A 21,471-nucleotide genomic window follows, 5' to 3' on the forward strand; every position below is an offset into this window, starting at 1 on the left:
TTTATCATCATATTTGTAAGTTTTTTTAAATCCCATGAAGTCCAAATTGTATGTACTTTCTGACCCCCATAGGACTTTTTAGGGGTCCGAGTTCCATAAGTTTTGACTTCCGATTTAGGGTCGTACTATTGTCCCAGTGACATATTAATGTCATGGGCCAAATTCCTCCCCCTTGTTTTCTTTAGATTGTTGTCTTATGTAGTTGACTTTGCCATAGTCATTTAACCCCTTTTATTCATGTATTTATTGTGTGCACACATGTACATATATATACACATGTATACATATAAAAACATATTTATTTATATTTATTTATTTATTTATTTTTTTTTTTTAAAGTACGTTTCACGTATGTTTTTTTTTGTGTTTTTTTTTGTATTGGCTTATCTATGTCAAATGGTTCCAGTCTTCCTCTTAGGTAAGTATATAAGAATAATAAAGTGTGTATATATGTTTGTGTGTTTATGTATCTTGTGGGGGGGTGTTGTATTGCGTCTTCGCATATTATATAGGTTTTAGCAGGTTGTTGGTTTTTCTTATAGTTCAATTTTGCCACTTTTTAGTGCGTGCATCTTAATTCGGTGTAGTTCTCTTTTCCTCGTTTGTTAAACAGGGAGATGAGAGCTTTATTAGGTTTTAATTGATGTACCGTGGTACTCTTGTATTTCTAATCATTATGTAGACTTTTGGGTAGTATTATATTTCTTTTGGTTTCTTATTTGGCTGGGTCAAATTGTTTATTATGTAGGTCTTATGTACCTTTGCTAGATCTTAATGTGTTAATTGAGTGTGTCTATTATTTGCTCAAAGTTGGTTTCAGTACATATCGCTGAAGAATTTGCCTGGGGTCAGTCTTCATGAAATGATCCTTGGGCGAATTGACCTCCTGGCGCTCTATGTCAATTTTTGGTGTTGGGGCTAACATTTTCCTGCCATCAAGCAGCAGGATGCTCTGTAGTGGTTACTTCTGAGTCTGTCTGGAGGTTTTCTGCTAGTCCATCAGGCTTGTTCACGTATATATAATTATTTCCTTAGGATTTAATTTTGAATAAGATGGTTATACGACTGTGGCACAGATTCCATCATCAGAAACTTTAATAACCGTCTGAGGTGGAACCTCTGTCACATTCATCGTTCATCTAGTAATTTATGTCCAAATTTTAATGTTCAGTTAGTACTGTATTATTTCTTTATTAAAATATAATTCCAAGTCAAATTATATTCTAAGTAAAGTATTTCCTTATTTTTGTGTTCAATTTTATTTTAATTATTTATAAAGAAGAGGTTTGCAAATAAATCCTTTTCGGGTATCATTTTCTCATATGAATTTTTATTCTCCGCCTCGTCTTTATTAGATAGATATCTTCATATTGATCTAAAAATTTACTAGTTCATATTTATGAAAAAAGAATTATAAGGGAGGGTGAGCCGAAGGACAAACACATCCTGATCCTAACTGAAGTCATGAAGAAGTTGCAAACACTGTTTTAGAGTTATACAACAAAAGAGAAAATGTGATAGAAAACAAAATGTACAGAGCCATTACCTGGACCTTGAAAATGGGTCCTGCTACAAAACGCACCTTCCAGCGATGATAATTAAGTCTACATCCCTTAATCTCAAACTGCTTTAAAGTTATAGAGTGAAAGTGAAAGTTGAAGGAATGGATCAAGTACAGATACTAGGTCTCCCACTTTTCTTTGATGAAACTTCAAAATCAGTAGACAAAAAATTCCATTAAAAATGATCTATGATACTTTTTCTATGTTAATATTCTGTCACATAATAATTTTGTCTACAGCTTCACTGACAACCTCTACAATATACTTAAAGCTTCAATATGAAGAAATTTTTTTAACTCAGTCCTGTCCATTTTCTGCCACTTAAAATAGATTAATCCTTTATAATAAATAAGCATGTACATTTTGTAATAAGACAGTTTTTTTTAAAAACTTTTGGTATTACTTAAATGCTTGTAGACATATATGTATGTTGCATTTACATGTAGAATTAATGCACACAAAAATAAGGACCTAAAAAGTATCAGTTTTTATAAGCTTGGGTGGTCTAAGCATGGGTTAAATAAGAGGATTAAAATTAAAGCTAACTATTCTTTTACTAATTTTGTGTATCTATTTTACAACCCCACTTCTGACACCAAATTCTTAGCTGGACTTGATTTACTGTAAAGTTTAACAGATCTAATCCAGTGAATATATAATGATTACAGGTGTAACAATACATCAGTGGACAAGGTAACACAGCTCACCCACAAAAATCCCTTCCTGAGAGTAAAGCTGGGGACATTGGTAGCCAGTGGTGAATTGCTCATTTCAAGAATAACCTTTAATACATTATGCAAACAGAGAAAATGATACTATATGGTTGGATTACCAAGAGGGACAATAAGTTTCATATTATGCAGATGAAAAGAATTTAAACAAGTTGATGAATGATTTATAATGGCTGCCATTACAAACTAATGTCATGATGTCCTACTTTAAATTGTGTTTTTTTGTGTTTTTTAACGTATCTGTAAACAAAAAAAAGTCATTTCACTATGATGTGTGCAGTGGGGCATCATGTCACAGATATGTAGCCTGATGTCCCACAGAGTCACATTATCCTGACACCAGGCCAAATAGTCCTAACACTAATTTCTTAATGCTGAGTGCCAAGCAAGGCAGCTGAAAGTACCATTTTTATAAGTCTTTGGTATGACTCGTTCGAGGTTGGAGCCCACGACCTGACCCACACCTGAAGCAGACACCCTAGCCACTGAGGCGGTCCTGCTTTAAAGAAGCATTGTCCAGAGGTACAATAATAGATCAATAGAGTTGGCCACAATCATTAAGTATTAGTCAAGTAAACAATAATGAAGCTTGGGTACAAACAAAACAGCCTCCCACCCCAACTACCATAACAATGTATAAACTTCATCTAGTATTTCTAATTTGAATAATATCATTTCACTATGATTCGGAAAAGCTTCCATCATTTTCCTCGCTTAATTGTTACAGAATACATTACACTGGCTTTGCCAGCTTTAAATATAATAATAAGAGATTTACATTTTTTTCCTATGTGCCACCATTAGTTTGTAAATGTGAACAGTGGTACACACCTAAATGTGCAATCTGAAATACCATGCCATTTCTTCTGACAATGGCCATTTTAATAAGAATATTTCAAAAGAAACTAGGGTCAAGTCAAGTTATCCATTATCCTGTCAATAATGATTCAATCTACAGCAATATCGTGAGGCACCAGTAATGTCTATAACACACTGGTCTTTCCATAATCATCAAATAACACACATACACACACAATAGTATTTTTGAATTGGGGTTAATGACACATCTGTGCAATCCTGGCTGTGAAGTGCTGATAAAAAGTTTAATTTAAAAATGTACATGAACAAACTGCAAACATTGTTCCAGATGAAAGTTAACCATATGCAATCTGACAAGATACAACATAAAAGGCAAAAATTCCAAAAAGCCTTTAAAAGGTATATAAAACAAAACATGGTACAACATTTTTTTTAGAAACTAAAATATTTAGTAATTTTTTTTTATAAGCTAATTCTTTAAAAAGTCAGAACTTTCTCTGCTGATTCATCATCAAAAAAACTACTGAGATCATCAATATTAACATTATCCCTGCCTTATACATAGAAAATAGAAATGTAATTCTGGGATATCTGGGATTTATGGTTAAATGCAAGAAGTCTTGCCTTATCCAGTCTCAGAAAACTGTTAATTTTAGGATTTCTCTTTTATTCAGTACAATTCAACGTCTTCCTTACTAATGAAACAGTCCAAAAAAATCACATACATTGCCAATCAAAAGTCCACTGAGACATTTATTTCCATCAGAGAGCACCTTTAATTGGTTTACTAGCTGATGCCTTTCAAACAGCATTATATGGTCTGATACATTATGGCTTTTCAGAAAGATGTTAAGTTTTTGATGTTTTACAGTACCAAGATTATGATGTACATATAAACCTATCACAAAACAATAACACAGAAGCAAACATTGATCTGATAACATAAAATGTACTGTACAAGACTCACACCCACACCTGATAATAATAATAATAATAATAATAATAATAATAATGATAATGATAATAATAATTTATTTAGAGAAGGTAACTCAGGTTAGTTACAGAACTAATCTACCTTGAGGCCTTCTATCTGTTATATACAATATATACAGTACATGTATATACAACATGATGTGATGGGCCCCGAGTGGCCGAGTGGTCTGAAGTGCTCTCCGTTATGGATCACTGCCATCTCACCTCTGTCTGCATGGGTTCGAGTCTCAGATTTGGCCAATGTGGGTATGTGAGAAAGCTTGCCAGTAGCTTCTCGAGGGTCGGTGGTTCTTTCCGGGCATTTCCAGAATTCTTCCTCCACCATTAATACTGGACACCATGTATAGCCTATCATGTGCTGAAAAATGGCGTTAAACCCTACAACAACAACAACAACAACAACATGATGTGAAGAATCTGGCTTGACACTAAATAATTAAGTGATTTTAAAATTCAAATTATCATGCCTGGAACATATGCACAGGCATCTGTGAACACATAAACATATGTAAAATATAAAATATCATCCTGCATTGAAACATTCAACTGTGAAAATGATGCAAAATTACAGAAAAGCATGCAGTATTTACTGTACTAGAACTGTTAAATTGTCTAAAGATTTCATCCATTCAGACACTGATTACAAAAAGAAGAAATACTAGCAGCCTGCCTTATGCCACTGGGAATGTTGTTCCATACTAGTGGACCAGTATATTGAAAACTTTTTTAAACAATTGGTATAATGTAATTTTTATTTCTAATGGACCTTAAATTTGGAGTACCATCAGCATCTCTTTGGTGAAAGATGTTTAGATAGACAGGAATGGCTTTTCTGGATACTTTATACATAATTTGGCCATTCTAAGAAATATTCTTGCATGTATTGTTAAAATCTTTATATTATTCATTGCATCCTGGGAACTGTCTATACACTGATCTAGAATTAAATGGCAAGCCCTCTTTTGGAGTCTTAAAAGTGTTGTTATGTTTGAATTATAGGTGTGTAACCCCAAATTACATTACAATAGTCCAGATATGGTTGAATATAACTTTTATAAAAGATGAACATATAGTGAAGAGGAATGTATGTTTTGATTTTCCTCAGTAGCCAAAGATAAGAATTAACTTTTTTTGAAACATGTTTAATGTGAATAGACCAAGTAAGATTCTTATCAACGAATACAACAAGAATGTTATCATGAGAGGTCATATTAAGGCTCACATTATCAAACAGAACCTGGAGTTTGTCACTGTCCACCATGCTCATTTATGTTGCATTGAAACTGGTAGGGCTCTCATTTTTTCTGTATTTATGATCATACTGTTTTTATTGCACCATACTTAAGTCTGTTAAGAGCATCTTGTAAGTTATTTTTAAGTACCATTTTGGTTTTACCCATCTCAGACAGTGTAGTATCATCTGCATAGAGGTTGATGGAAGAAAGTGAAGTTCCAACCTTAAGAGGTAAATCGTTGATAAATAAAATGAATAACAGAGGTCCAAGGTTAGAGCTCTGTGGTACTCCACAATTAATATTATTACTATGAGTTGACTTTATGTAAGCAGAGTCAGCAACTGACAGTTTATACCATGATAAACTCAGAGAAAAAACGTTAAACTCTTATAATTGAAATTTCAATCATTTGTTATGATATTTTGTTTGCATCATTAAAAAACAGAAATCTTAATTGAGCATAGTAATACATGTTTGGGGTTTTCTGTTACGTAGCTATTTATAGCACTTGGGATTGTCCTGCTTGATCGTAACAAGGTCATCATTATACCAGTCCTTCAACCAATGGAAGCCAAATTTATTCAATTATTTTTTTTTTAAATTGTTAGAATGTTGTATTCCTTTAATGCTTACTTCATATCTGCCTTAACTGGCAGTGTTTATCTTATGCTGTACACATGACTATTTATAGAAGTGGGTATTCTTAGAAAAGTAGTCCTCCTTACAGTTCATACAGAAATAAATGCAATTCATTTGATCACGTGGTAACATTCTGACCAATGGAATGTTACTTTCCTATACTTGCTACTGGCACTGCAATTACCCACCAATTATCAACCTAAAATATTTGAATAAATTTGTTCATATGACCATTTCAAGCAAGATACATGTAAAGAAGTTTCAGATCTCATCAAGGAAAATGTTTTCACTTCTGCTGATTTGAAAGTTGCTTACTTTTAGTATTGCAACAAATACAGATTATAAAAAGTTTATCGGGAATGGACAAATTTATCAGTTTGTTTATTTATGACATCAAGTGTTTTTAAGCCCAAACTGAGAAATATCTCTCTAAACATCAGTAGTAAATCTAACTACTGCATGATTTCGGAAAACCCAGAATTGTAAAATAGGGCTATTTACAATCTAAAATCACATAGTCCCAGTGTGACCTTGATAAAAAAACAATCATTTTACTCCAAGAATAAAATAAAACTAGAAAGTTGTTTACTTGTCTCAGTGATTTCTGAATCAAGGTCAAAACAGAAACAGTGTTTCTATTATTAGGCATTTATGGAAAGATTCAGGTCAAACTGAATTTTCTGGAAAACATCAAATTCCTAGCAAACAAAATTACATTACTTTGACATGTAATTAAAACAAAAAGATCTTAAAACTTACAATTAAATTAAATCAAATATAAATTAAATCAAATATACATAACACCTAATCAAAGCATTAGTGAAGGATGTGGGGAATTACTGAAGTAAAGCTAGAGGCTGAGTGTGTATACACCCACCCTTCCTTTGTTGGAAGTTAAGGTTGTACCATACAGGGTTCTCCCCTCCCTTTATTTCCTCTCAGGTTTAAATATGATACATAATGTGACTTGTAAAAATATTTACCTTTTCTTTGAACATTGGCAACTTCCTCTACTGACACAATAAAATGCTATGTATACATGTGAGTCCAAAGACTTTATTCTAATACTGACCCTCATCCTTCAAAAATGCTTGGATGATAAGACCATTATCGAAATAGTGTTCACAGTGTAATGAAAAGTGATCAGTAAATTTTTTGTTTTTCTGTACTTTTTAAAGTTACAAATAACATGTTAGTAGATAGTTGAAAGCAGTGCTACAAATGTCTGGTATTTATATCCAATATTTAAAGGTCATTCAGTATCAACATGACTGTGGGCTGATATTCACTATCTTATTCGATATTAAAATTTTTCATTATCTTTCTTGAACCATGCTGGTTTGTATATGCGAGGCTAAAGGCCAACAAAAAATAATGGGCCATCATCCAAGCATTCTTTAGAAATCATGGATGGGGAGAATTGTTGTATTAAACTGGAGGTTGAGGATGTATAAACCTTCCTGGTACATGACAATGTTTCTCACCCTATTGTTATTTCTTTTTGGCCAACAACAAAAAAAGGTCTTAAAACAGGACATGTGGAATGGAAACAGCTGCCTTTATAGAACCTGTGTCACATAATCACCTCTCAAGCAAACAGTTTTGGTGAAAATGTTAGTTTATACTTGCTAAGCCTTTAGCTTACTCTAATAATACTTCCCATCCATCAAATCTAAAGTATGTTTGGATGGAGGCCATTTTCCACATTTTCTGACAAAATAATGTTTCTGAAAGATCTAGAACTTTAATGGGGTTGACAAGCTTATGGTTTTGCAAGGTTTTCACTTTGGAATGGAAATCTGAAAAGATGAAACAAAATATGTTCTTTGTAATTTGAGCATGGTTGTATTTTCTGCAGTAAAAAAGTGGCCTTTATCTAGTATGTGGCTTAAGATGGCATAGTGGGATGTAGCAACACCATGCTGCAACCAGGTCTCCATCTTTAAAGCAATACCTATACATAGACCTATGGCCACAAAAGGAGGTTCTCATTTAAATGCATTTACTCTGAAAAAGCAAGCACTGGTACAGGACGTTTTCTAACATCAAAGATCAGGTATTATTTTGAGGGTTTTAATAACCAATAATAATAATTTACTGAAAGAGGGTACCATAATTAGCTAAAGGCTATTTTCCTTGAGGCCTTCTAAAGGACAAACAAAAATCACATGTACAGACATTTACAGTAAAATATCTAAGCAGTTCAATCATGAAACATCTTACAATACAGAAGTACAAGTCAAAGAATGTACAAATAGAAAGAATACAAGACCAAAAAAATCAAACTTGTATCCATCTAGTTCTAAATGCTTGTAGAAAAAAGCCAAGTAGTTTTAATGCTTGAAGAAAAAAAGCCAAATACATGTAGTTCAAATTCTTGTAGAAAAAAAGCCAAATAGTTCTAAATGCTTGTAGAATAAAGCAAAATACATGTAGTTCTAAATGCTTGTAGAAAAAAGCCAAATAGTTCTAAATGCTTGCAGAAAAAAAGCCAAATAGTTCTAAATGCTTGTAGAAAAAAAGCCAAATAGTTCTAAATGCTTGCAGAAAAAAAGCCAAATAGTTCTAAATGCTTGCAGAAAAAAAGCCAAATAGTTCTAAATGCTTGCAGAAAAAAAGCCAAATAGTTCTAAATGCTTGCAGAAAAAAAGCCAAATAGTTCTAAATGTTTGCAGGAAAAGGCCAAATACATGTAGTTCTAATACTTGCAGAAAAAAGCCAAATAGTTTTAAATGCTTGCAGAAGAAAACCAAATACACGTAGTTCTAAATGCTTGTAGAAAAAAGCCAAATACATGTAGTTCTAAATGCTTGTAGAAAAAAGCCAAATACATGTAGTTCTAAATGCTTGTAGAAAAAGGACAGATAGTTCAAAATGCTTGCAGAAAAAGGCCAGAGGGTTCAAAATGCTTGCAGAACAAGGCCAGATAGTTCAAAATGCTTGCAAAGCCAAATCATTGATTGTGCATAGGATCAAGTATCTATAGTTCGAATTTGCAAGCTGAAGAGAACCCAGTCTATCCACAGCCAAGTTTAGATCTTCATAAATTCCTGTATAACTGGATTAAAATCTACTGGTCAGCTCCCCAATCTGTTTTTGTATTAAATCCAAGACAAGACTTTTGTCTCTAAGGTATCTAGTATGAGCACAGAAATATAGTTCATGGTAAAAGATAAGTCCTAAAACTTTAGTCTATTCTGCAACAGGATAACACAAACATTAAGACAGAGTTTAGGGTCATCGTGGATTTTATGCAGTTTGCGGAAGTGGATGCATCTGAAAATTCTTTTAACCATTTCCGAACTCTGTTGAAGTAAATATGTTGCTGACAATCAATAGCTGACCATGAAGTAGCATTGTTGCCACTCACTTTTAAAACCAACAGAAAAGGGCTAAGCAAGTAACAAAGTTTAACTTAACACAAGGTAGTTCCTGTCATCACTCATTCATATGGAGCAAGTTTTCTCCTATTATCATTGAGTGGAATTGACACTGAACTGTGTGTGCATTATCATTGAGTGGAATTGACACTGAACTGTGTGTGCATTATCATTGAGTGGAATTGACACTGAACTGTGTGCATTATCATTGAGTGGAATTGACACTGAACTGTGTGTGCATTATCATTGAGTGGAATTGACACTGAACTGTGTGTGCATTATCATTGAGTGGAATTGACACTGAACTGTGTGTGCATTATCATTGAGTGGAATTGACACTGAACTGTGTGTGCATTATCACTGAGTGGAATTGACACTGAACTGTGTGTGCATTATCATTGAGTGGAATTGACACTAAACTGTGTGTGCATTATCATTGAGTGGAATTGACACTGAACTGTGTGTGCATTATCATTGAGTGGAATTGACACTGAACTGTGTGTGCATTATCACTGAGTGGAATTGACACTGAACTGTGTGTGCATTATCATTGAGTGGAATTAACACTGAACTGTGTGTGCATTATCACTGAGTGGAATTGACACTGAACTGTGTGTGCATTCTACTGATCCAAATCTTACAGATGCTTCTGAAACAACATTTTTCTTATTAGTACATGCTTATCTTCATTACCACTAAGAAGGCACCTGTGAGAAAGTTCCTAGTAAATACCATATATATATATATATATATATATATATATATATATATATATATATATATGTATGTATGTGTGTGTGGTTTCATTTTGATGTAAACACCTGCAATTTTACATTTATCCTCATAAGAAAGCTGTTGAAAAACGCTCATTTTTATCAGGAAAATTTAAACCACACTGTCACTAAGAGTTCTTTCGTTTCAAAATGCTAGGAACCAAAACTTTTATATCAGATTATTCACCAGGAAGCTAAACCATAAAACAGATAGTAAAATTGTTACTTGCTGCTGAGTATACTGGACTCTGAAAAGAAACTGACACTTAATGAGCAGTTACTTCCTGGAGTAAGGCATCTGACAAGTGTTTTTAAGTATGTTGAAAAGGGTGACTGACCATATGCTGTTGTTAGGTACACCTAAAATCTGAGTACATATTTTAGAAAGGGTCATATGTAATATAACTCTGAAATGTTTGTCTTTGAAACCATTGGATATAATGATGGACAGCTGGAGCCTTTAAACCTAACTTGAATTGGTCATTTGTTATGCCACACTTCCAACTGGTGTCATAATAATTCTCAAAATTGAAAAAGATAGCTTTAAGAAAACTTCGTGAAAAATGTTTCAAATATGAGTAAATGCTCACCTGAACTTCTGACACATGAATCCACATTAAAGTCTGATATGAGTTTTTGTTGGATTCACAATGCTGTATGTACTCACTTATAAGACCAGTCTAACTGCAAACTTCACAGTTCCACATCCACTGCCACATAATGTGCTGGCAGATCTGTATCTATGCAGGTTGTTAGGAGTAATGAGCAGAACAAACAGCATAGACCTGATATGTATATTATGCTCAGGATCTTTGTTGTTTGCAGTATAACTTAACTTATAAGGGAATATATATGGTAATTCTTTCGGTTTGTTTTGGTATTGTTATCACTCTTGCTTCAAGTCATGATGGCGGGAAGCTGCCAGTTGTGTATTAAGAGCTGTATCATGAAAGTTTTTCAGAAGTTGATAGTGTCATGCTGAACTGTCCTGCACACCATCAAGACAGTCTTGTAGTTCTCCAAGAGTTCAAGATTTATTGTAATTCTCAGCATTAGCAGATTTTAAATTTAATGAAACCTTTTCTTTCAGTTTTTTCGGCACTGAAGTTTTCAGAATAGTTCTCTGACAACAAAACTCTGAAGAATGCTTTGGCCTATATGTTTGACATGTCTGGTAGAGTAGTGACCAATGTGTCGGATTTCTTCAAGCGGGTAATACAGCTGCTTTCATTTTTGCAAATGATTTTCCATACCATATTCCATACAGATTTAAAAGAGGTGTGCGTATTCCATCTAAAGATATAAGATCTCAATAGAGATTTTCTTCTTGCTCTCTCTGGTCAGAATGTGGAGTATTTATTCAGATTTTCAGCATTCTGATTGGCACTGAAATCTCTAAGGACCATTCTCTATTCCCTGACAGTATTCTGATTGGCACTGAAATCTCTAAGGACCTTTCTCTATTCCCTGACAGTATTTTGATTGGCACTGAAATCTCTAAATAACCTTCCTCTATTCCCTGACAGTATTCTCATTGGCACTGAAATCTCTAAGGACCTTTTCTCTATTCCCTGACAGTATTCTGATTGGCATTGAAATCTCTCAGGACCTTTTCTCTATTCCCTGACAGTATTCTGATTGGCATTGAAATCTCTAAGGACCTTTCTCTAGTCCCTGACAGTATTCTGATTGGCATTGAAATCTCAATGAACCTTTTCTCTATTCCATGAAAGTATTCTTGCAAACTTCATCAATCCATGGTCTGCTGACATATTTAAGAATTACTGAACTTAGGTAATGTATCAACATCCTGGAGTATTGTTAGTAAATTAAAGCATTGGATCTGCTACATTTTCAAAATGATCAGCTGATAAATTTCATTTGCAGAGGAGACGAAACATATCCCAATCTGCATTATTGAATTTCCATCTCAGGTCTATCATTTGATGTTTGGGCTAATTGTAATACCTCTTAGGAATATTGGAGATGGTCACTACCACAGAGGTCATCACCATCTCCAAAGACAACTAAAAGAGATGGATTACAGATGGTAATCCTATTGTAAAAATGATTAATTACATATAATTACATTTAGTTTTCCAATAAAGCCAGCGAAGCAGTGAAGTTAGCTGCTGCATGATTAATGAAAGCAACTTTCCATATATATTGCCATCTTGGCTCTTTAGTTTATCTGAATGATAATTTTCAAGAAAAATTTGCACATTCAAGTCAATTGGGGTTCCTGATGTGTGTTGTTTATCTTTTTTTCTTCTTTTTTCTTTTTTTAATAGCCCATTTAACACACATTTGGAAATTTCATGCTGAGTAAATGGGAACTAAGTGCCTTTCTCAAGGGCATACCAATCTGGCCTGGGCAGGTATCAAACCCAAGAAAGATGTTTTCATGAAACCAACACTTTATCTCAAATTTAAAGACAAACATGGAGAAAATCTTCAATAAGTAAATAATTCCTGCTTTCTGTTTAACAGGATGTGTAAATGAAAAATCTGCTTCTACTGTAAAATATACTCACACCACAAACAAAAAAAGGTGTTGCTATAATCAAATAAGAATTAGATTGTCTAAAATTGCTTATTGCATTATCTCCCTTTATTGCAACAGAGTTATATGTGACATGATTCCAGAAAAATCTGCTTTATTTTTTTTGTTTTTGTTTTAACAGTACTTATCACACATTATTGGCTATAACATGCAGAGGAAAAAAGCTAAAGACAATCAACTAAGAATGGCCTGGGTGGGTATCAAACCCACCTTCCTTCAAGAGTCCACTGCTTTACAGTGGAGCGAACACACCTCCCCATTCCAAAATGAGCACACCATTCTTTAGTGCAGAGATGTATTGGCCACTGGTCATTTCAAATTTTTAAAAAAAAACATTCATCTGTGCAACATATGGCCACAACTTCTAAGAAAGACTAAAAAAAAAAGAACTGCTTTCTTTCGTTATCTCTCAGCAAAGAAAGGCAAAAAATATCACTCTCCTCACTATATAAGGTGTCTAATTGTTAGCGAGTATTATGATGAACTATGTGAGTACTATAGTCCTTCTAAATTTCACCAAGGCACATTATGAGAATTAAAATCATCACAAATGTGGAAAAACCATCTAGAAATAACAATTTAGTCAATCAGTCATAATGGTAAAAATGTGAGATAGAAAAATGCAGAATACTGACTACTACATTGCCACCTATCTTCATGGGGTACAGATATTTTAATTGAAATCATATCTTTATTTTAATCATAGCTTTAACGATTAATGAAGGAGAAATAAAAACTGAAAATATCAAGTAGAACATTGCAAAAGATTATGTTAGGAGTTGAGGGGTGACATCTGGAGGGGATGGATCCACCATATCAAATGACTGCAGTTTATTTGCGAGTTATTATCACTATTAGTGATACAGATACAGTATCTGATGCATTTATCTTCACCTTGTGACTTATATAAAGTAACATTTAGAAAATACAATTTATCCCCAAAAAGAAGAGATCAATCTTAACTGCAATGAACTGCACAGTACTTTTGTAATTCTTCCCATCAAACTACATGATTTGGGCTATTGTTTCCTCTCCCTATCTATCGTTGACTACAGTGACTTAATGTATAGCATGGTCATTTCAATTCCTTAAATTTCAACCAGATGATCGTTCATTTCATATTCTATTGCAAATTCCCTATATTAAAATCTCTAGTGAGGTGTTTGTTCTAGTGACACCACTTCTTCACACACATATACAAAGGTCTCATTTCTACAGATAAGGCCGCAATTAAAAATATCTTTGTTTCCCCTTACCCTACCCAACAATTTGAAGTTGGGTAGGTAGGTAGGCTAATAATTTTTTTTTCTCATGAAATTCATGACACTATAAACTGACACATAGGAAACAGAAAAACGATAAATTCAACTTTAATAATAATACTGAAATACAGTAACTCATGAACTGAAATACAGTAACTTGTGAACAAGTTTAAAATGTTTTATAGACTAGATTAGTTTTTGATAAGGGCTATTCCAATAAAAATACTCCCTGCAGGCATTGGCCAGGGTACCAATTTAACAGATTTACTCAAATTTTGAAACATATATTAAATGAGAGTAATTTCAATGAAATATAAAGATACACATGTAAAGGTGCAAGAAGTGTTTTTTTCCGAGTTTTTGAGGAGTGTTGGGTTAAGGTAGATATTTGCTGGAATAACCCTTAGTATTTTTTCTGACTAGGTCAAATGTATAAAAATGTTTTAAAATAATTAATAAAAGTATTTTAAAAGTCTTGAGTATTCTTTCTGACTAGTATCATTGGGTTCAATATATAATGAGACTTAACATATTTGCAAGACCTGTCAAAATGCACAAATATAAAGTTAGACATTGAATAGTGTCTCAAATATGCAGAAACATGTCAATAACGTAATGTCAGAACACTAAATACATGTAGAAATCTAACTAACAAAAAAGAAACAAACAATGCAAAACATCATTTTAAATGTCACTAAGAGCTGCTGGTTAGTTTTTAACTGGGTTTCGTTTTGGAATGTCCTTTCCAGATGCTAAACATTGCTGGCACACTGGTAGAACAGTACGGAATCTTCCAGTCATTTCCTGGGATTTTTCTGCTCCTATGGCTCCACAATGAGCACAAATATCTGGTCTGCCAATGTTGCTGGCATAGTATGGGAATTCAATGTGTACAGCACAAGACAATTGTAGTCTTACAAACACTTTTCCCTGTAGGATGTCTCCTAAAATATATTAAATAGAACACCAATTATCCAAAATTGAACTTTAATGTCCGAAGGTGACTAGACATGATACACAACAAATAGCATATAGAACCTGAAACTAAATCTGTAAATAATTATCTTTATAAACACAGAGAAACTAGTATAAAAAGATAAATGAGCAACTTGGACTTCACTAAAAATTGGGAGCATGGACCAGGAAACAGGAATACTTGTAAAATAATATTCACATTAAAATTTTAGTGCAATGGCTAGTACTAAGAGAAAATCACAGTTAAAAAAAGCAATATCTGACATGAAAGAGCATTAAAAACTATCTGGGCTCTCTGACAGTGTCAGACATGATTCTAAATCAAGGTAAGAGTCAAACCGCATTCAGTATGTGAAGAGTGTATAGGTATATTTTTGAATAAAGTATTAAGGACTTGGATAAAAGTATAAAATATTAAATCATTAGAACTTACCATCAGGTGTGATAACAGAACCACAAGTATAGTCGTATTTCTCCAAAGTATGTGTCAAAGCTCTCTGGTCTCTTGCTGTTAGTTTCGTCTTAGCGTATATGCATCGTGGTTTTAGACACTCACAGCAGTTATGTTTATGTATGTCTTTAATGTTTTTATTGTCTGCTTTTGTTTTGTATGTTATATATGTATAGTTTTTGCTATATTGTGTATGCTCTGTGTTTATTGTCGGTCAAAGCTTAAACATTTGTACTTGACAAACAGACTTTAAATATATTATTAGGAAGGCAGTAAAAATTCTAGAAAGATTGCAGTTGTCAGAGGGTGCATGAATTCATTTCTAATAACTGTCAGACAGATGTTTGAAAATAACATTATTTCATATAAAAAAAATTGTTTATACCAGTGAAACGCTCAGCATTTGTGTCCTTAAGTTGTGGTAGCTTTGTTGCCACGGAAGTAGACATTAAAACAGAAAAGGCAGTCCGTGCAGGTGGTGCTCGTTGATTTTCTGTACTAGTAGTAGTTGAGGAAACATCATCCAACCCAACACTTTCATCACGGGTCACCGTAAATGTAACATATTTCAGTCGCTGATTAAACTCTTTCACCACATGCAGACCTTCGTGAAGGTCTGGATGAAAAGTCATCGTTCCATCCAGTTTGTCTGATAAACTGACGTTCAGTACATCTGCTTTATGAGGGCGAAAGTCTGTATCATTGGTAATGTCGTGATATACATCATCCCATGTACACTCCGTTGAGTATTCTAGTATTCTGTTGTTACAAATTTTTTTGTTTGATTTCCGGCATTTCGCGATTACGCTTACACATATAATGAAATCTTCTTCGTATTTTCTTTTGCCGGCCATGCCGGTCATGATGCTTTTCCTATCTAATTTAAACACCTTGCAACAAACGTTTTTCGCGCGCTAGTGACATCGATTTTGTTGACTGCATGAAAATACGGATCGCAGAACGAAACGAAACAAAAAAACGAACTTTTGAACAAAACGAAGGAAAAAAAAAAATACTATCGCAAATTTTTCAAAAAATTTTTTTCAGTCGGCGGATTTTAAGAGGGTCGGTCGGGTAAGGGGAAACAAACTTAATTTTAATTTTGGCCTAATAATTCAGAAACTATGCAAATGAATTGCATATGAACAATGAAGCCAACAGTCTCTCAAAGAAGAATGATGCACTGCTGGGTGAAAAGAATTTCCAAAAATTCAAAATTCTTCCTTTTAACTGTCAGAGTACTGAAACTCTCTCAGATATTCTTCAGCAATAACAAGATTTTTTCAAATTAGTTGCTGTGGTACATATATTGGATGTCAGCTTGGCACCATTTTCTTTAGGACAAAGCAGACATTATAAGAAGTCTTTGATGAAACCCCATGTGATAATGATCAAACATTCAGGAAGAGGGGTGACAAAGAAGAGTTTTAAGGCAGTCATCATGGCAGCTATATTAGATGTACCACTGGCACTGTTTTCATTTAGGACCAACCAGGTATCATAAGAAGTCTTTTGGTGAAAACCCCATTTTCATATAGCCTTCCATTTGGGAAGGAGTAGAGATAACATTATTTTCAAGATAAGACTTTCCATTCAAAATGAGTAGCAATAACAAAATTTTCAACACAGCTGCTGTGGTAGCCATAATGGACATCACATCTACTCAATCATTTTAAGACCAAATGGACATTGTAAGAGATCTTCAGGTGAAAGCCCCACATTAATATAACATTTTTTTTGAGTCACGACAAGATTTTGAAGACGACAACTATAGCTGCCATGTTGGATGTCAGATTGGTACCATTTTAATTCAGCTTGACATCATAACAAGACTTTTAGTGAAAACCTCATACTGATATGACCATCCATCCATTCAGGAGTAGCAATAACATTTTCAAGATAGTGGCTGTAAATGTGGCCATATTTAACCTCAGATTGACAGCATTTTCATTTAGGACCAACTAGACATCACAAGAAGTCTTTTGGTGAAAACCCCATGTTGATATCACCATCCATTCAAGGGGAGTTGTAATAACAAAAATTTCAACAAGGCTGCTTTGCTGGTGATATTGGACATCTGACCAGCACTATTTTCATTTAGGATCAACTAGACCAGGGGTCGGCAACCTATTTTACATAGCGTGCCACTTTTTTTCTTCTGGATTAATTACAAAATGAACAAGCAATGTCATGCCACCAGTAAGAGAATAACACTTTTAAAATCGAGATTTTGGGCTGCCTTCACATGCCACACATTAAATCTCTTGCCATGCCACCTTGAGGCACGTGTGCCGTTGGTTGCTGACCCAAGAACTAGAACTTGTAATGACTGTGTATGTAAAGTTTCATAGCAATCTACTGATTAGTTTTGTAGTAGTAGTAAAAACAAATTTGTGCTAATGGCTGACAAACAACCAAAATCAGACCTCTCAAACACTCTTCTGACCTATGACCAATAGTGCTAATAAAAATGAAAAAAAAAGGTTTTGGTAAAATGACCATGTTTCAGGATATGCAGCAAGGTGTATCACAACATTATTAAGATTGTGAAAGATCAGACACAAAGTGATATGGTCGAGACTTCTGTCTCTTATTTAGTACTGAAAATGAACACTTCCTATACAATTTTTAAATCAAAATAACAGTCCTGATCAAGTCAACAAAAAGTTTGCAAGACCTTTCAAAATTTTAAGCAATTTACAAGCTGATGTAAACTGACCATTCTGTCTTTCTGCTATTGAAAACTGAATGATGTGATCACAATAATCATGGTATCGGAACCAGGTGTGTGTCTATGTTATATATTTTGGTAATTTGTGCACCTACAGGTTATCCGTGTAGCTGATTTTCTCTTATTTCAAAGCACTGTGCACCTATTTTGTCTGAATGCAGTTACTGTGAGCTTCATTTTCTCTATGTTTTCCAACAGACCATCACTAACACCAAAACAAAAGTTACACAGATCACTGAAAAATAAGAGAGTATGTACAGGTTCTGATATTGTGAATGACTGAAAAAATTCACCCACCAACATACCATTTGTTTATTTGATAAGAGAAGTCTATGTTCTTCAACCTTCAGTCCATGATCTGTGCATATTTGATATGATAATAAATAATTCTTAATTATTTTACTGGCAATAGTTTCCAGTAGTATTTCTCATACCTTCCCATGTAATGACCCTTACTTTGGGTAAACATATAATCAAGAGTGGCATGAGAAAATGCACATAATTATATAAATTTATTTCACGGTGTTCGACCTGTAGCCATGTGGAAATAACAAAAAATTTAACAGTTAAATATTCCAGCATTTCACACATGATCATCTTAACAGTCACACAACTTCATTAACAGAAAATTGTTTGTATCAAATCTCCAAGTTTAAAGACAAAAAAAGCTATCCATCACATCCACTTCAATGCTTTGACAATACATAAGGAGTTTCTTTATTTTCTGTACCATTATAAACCATGTTATCCTGATCATCTATCACTATCAAGTTATTGTAACAAACAAGTATCCTATGCAATGCAGATATAATTGCAAATTTACGTTGTAGATTTAAATTGCAGATTTACACTGCAGAATTAAATTACAAGATTACTGGAATGCCTTAAACATTAGAATCTTTAATCAAGAACACAAAATACAAAGTTTTCTTTTATTCTCACTTGTAAAGTGTTACACCATGAATAAACCCTCCAGTATTAAATTATACCACAATATATGTATCCTGAAACAGATACACTTTTTTAAGTGCATCCCTGAAAGTTTACTCTCTTTGCACCTCAAAAGAAGTTTCTTTAAAAATGGCTATTGGAAAATGAGTATCATTGTGTTCAAGGAATTTTAATCCTCTGTAAACACTGGAACAAAGATGTCCAATGAGATTTGATTGTGATCTTACATTTCAAGGCCAGTCATCCAAATGTGTAAATTAGTATCTAATTACCAGCATTAGTATAAAATTCCCACACTCTGTCTATGCATTCAAGTCAGTTACAGGAGGGTATTTGACAACAAACAATTTGACGCATTATATTTTAAAATTAAATTGGCATCCTTTGTTCTTATTTTTTCACAAAATCACTCATGATGTTTTTAAAAAAATATAACGTCATTGAATTTATGAAAGATATAAAATAATTGCTTCATGCCACCATTGTGTTCATGAAAAATTACCCATGAAATTATTCATTAAAACTATTTAATCTTCATTTATTTAATAGTGATCAAAAGTTTTTAAATTTTGCCTAAACAAATAACAGGTAGTACTTTGCAGCTAATATAGATTTGCCCTAACAATTGCAATTCTTTCCAATGCATTCTAAAACAACGTTTTAATTCATTCCAATATAAAACGTGAAATGAATTACTATTTTAATCTGAAACATAATGGATCCATTAGACCATACTGGGAGACCTGGATATAATACTCCTACAGTACCAGCATTTGTGAGTTACAGATTGCACTGATCAAGGACAGTGGTAAAAATAACTCAGGGCAACTGTTTCATGGCACATAAACAAAATTATTTAGAGTGTGTGTGCGTGTGTCTGTGTGTTTTGGATTTTAATGCAGCAATTTTCAGTCATATTGCTACAATATCTGCAGTGTGGCAGTTTATAGTGATATACAGCAGTGGGGCAAGAACAAACTTAAAAACTTAATAATGTTTCCTACCGATATTTTCAGCATGTTTTTTATGTTTTCTAATTTCATGTTGTTTGTTTTTGTAATATTATGATTATATATGTGTCCTGTCTTTAATTACCAGAAAAAGCAACTCTTTAGAAGGCAGTAGAGTATAAACCAAGGGTGGGCAAACTACGGCCCGAGGGCCGCATGCGGCTTGCCAAGGGCTTTCATGCGGCCCGCAAAGGGTTTTCATGCGGCCTAGGAACAAGTCATCATTTGCACCGACTCTGTTTATGTTACTCTGTTTATCACATAAATGTGCTTCTTTTGAAGTTTAAGTTTTCAAATATTAACAACATATTAAATATTAACAACTGAAAATTATTAATTAGATGTTATTCAGAAAAAACTTTTGTTTTTGCTATTTCAAACATTAATTGTTTTACTTAATGAATTATGCGGCCCGCAACATGGTGTAAATTTGTGTATGCGGCACTTGCACTGGAAAGTTTGCCCACCTCTGGTATAAACAAAAATGTCATAAAAGTTGTTACAAAATATATTTTGCTTGCATGTCATGGTGAAAAAATGAAGACATTAATGTTTATTATGAACATTTTAACGACGACAACTATCATATATTGACTATCAAAGTATTAAACTTTCTGGTAATGTCAATTTTTTTCAAACTGAAATATCTGCCAACAAATATCTATTTTTCAATCTTGCATAAATTTTCTAGCCAATTCAAAAGAAGTTATGTCATTATTATTGACACTTAACATGTCTGATCGTATTACAATAGCTTTCAAAACATATCAATCTGAAGGAAGACAGAAAGAGGATTTCAACAACAAATGTGAATTCCTATACCAACTATAAGCTGGAAGCATTCAAGCCTATATTCTTCTATTTTCATTTTCAACAATTTCAATTTCTCCAGCTGGCGACGGAAATCTTAAAACCCTGAATTGTTTATTGATAAAAGGGAGAGCTCCATTTGAAATTAGAAGTTCTGTGAATGATCTGTCATTACTTGATGCTTGTAGTTGTACTGCTTTGGAGACAAATTAAGAGCTAGTGATAGCATCTTTTTGGGTTCAAACTAATTTGAGATCAAACAACCACCTTTTCTCGATTTTATAAATTAGCTAAATTGAATGCACAAGATAGCCATTTGTAGCAAGACTTGGATAATTCTGCATCCTTCTGCAATGGTCAATACTTGACTTGGTAAACCTTTGAGATAAAGACACCTATTCCCTAGAGCAGGGTAGTCCAACATCTTCAACACTATGAGCAACATGGACCAAAACTGTAAAGTTTGTGGTACATACACACATACATACATACATACGAGTGCACACACACACACACAGCCACACACACACACATATATACATACATACATACTATAATTATAGAACAGACATTTTGTAATAATGCA

General features: G+C 33.6%; 1 protein-coding gene and 1 long non-coding RNA gene across 3 annotated transcripts in view; both read right to left on the reverse strand.

Annotated features, from left to right (window-relative positions):
* Positions 1 to 21,471, reverse strand: part of LOC149800114 (inactive tyrosine-protein kinase RYK-like) — a 221,241-nt gene that overhangs the window by 136,592 nt on the left and 63,178 nt on the right. The window lies entirely within an intron of this gene.
* Positions 14,050 to 16,488, reverse strand: LOC149800115 (uncharacterized). The gene is made up of 2 exons (XR_016421323.1): positions 15,366 to 16,488; positions 14,050 to 14,901 (listed from the first exon to the last, which is right to left on the reverse strand). It is a non-coding gene; the product is annotated as an uncharacterized LOC149800115 (long non-coding RNA).

This window comes from Sinohyriopsis cumingii, chromosome 5 (genome assembly GCF_028554795.1).
Source record: "Sinohyriopsis cumingii isolate HCF-2022 chromosome 5, ASM2855479v2, whole genome shotgun sequence".
Taxonomy (NCBI): domain Eukaryota; kingdom Metazoa; phylum Mollusca; class Bivalvia; order Unionida; family Unionidae; genus Sinohyriopsis; species Sinohyriopsis cumingii.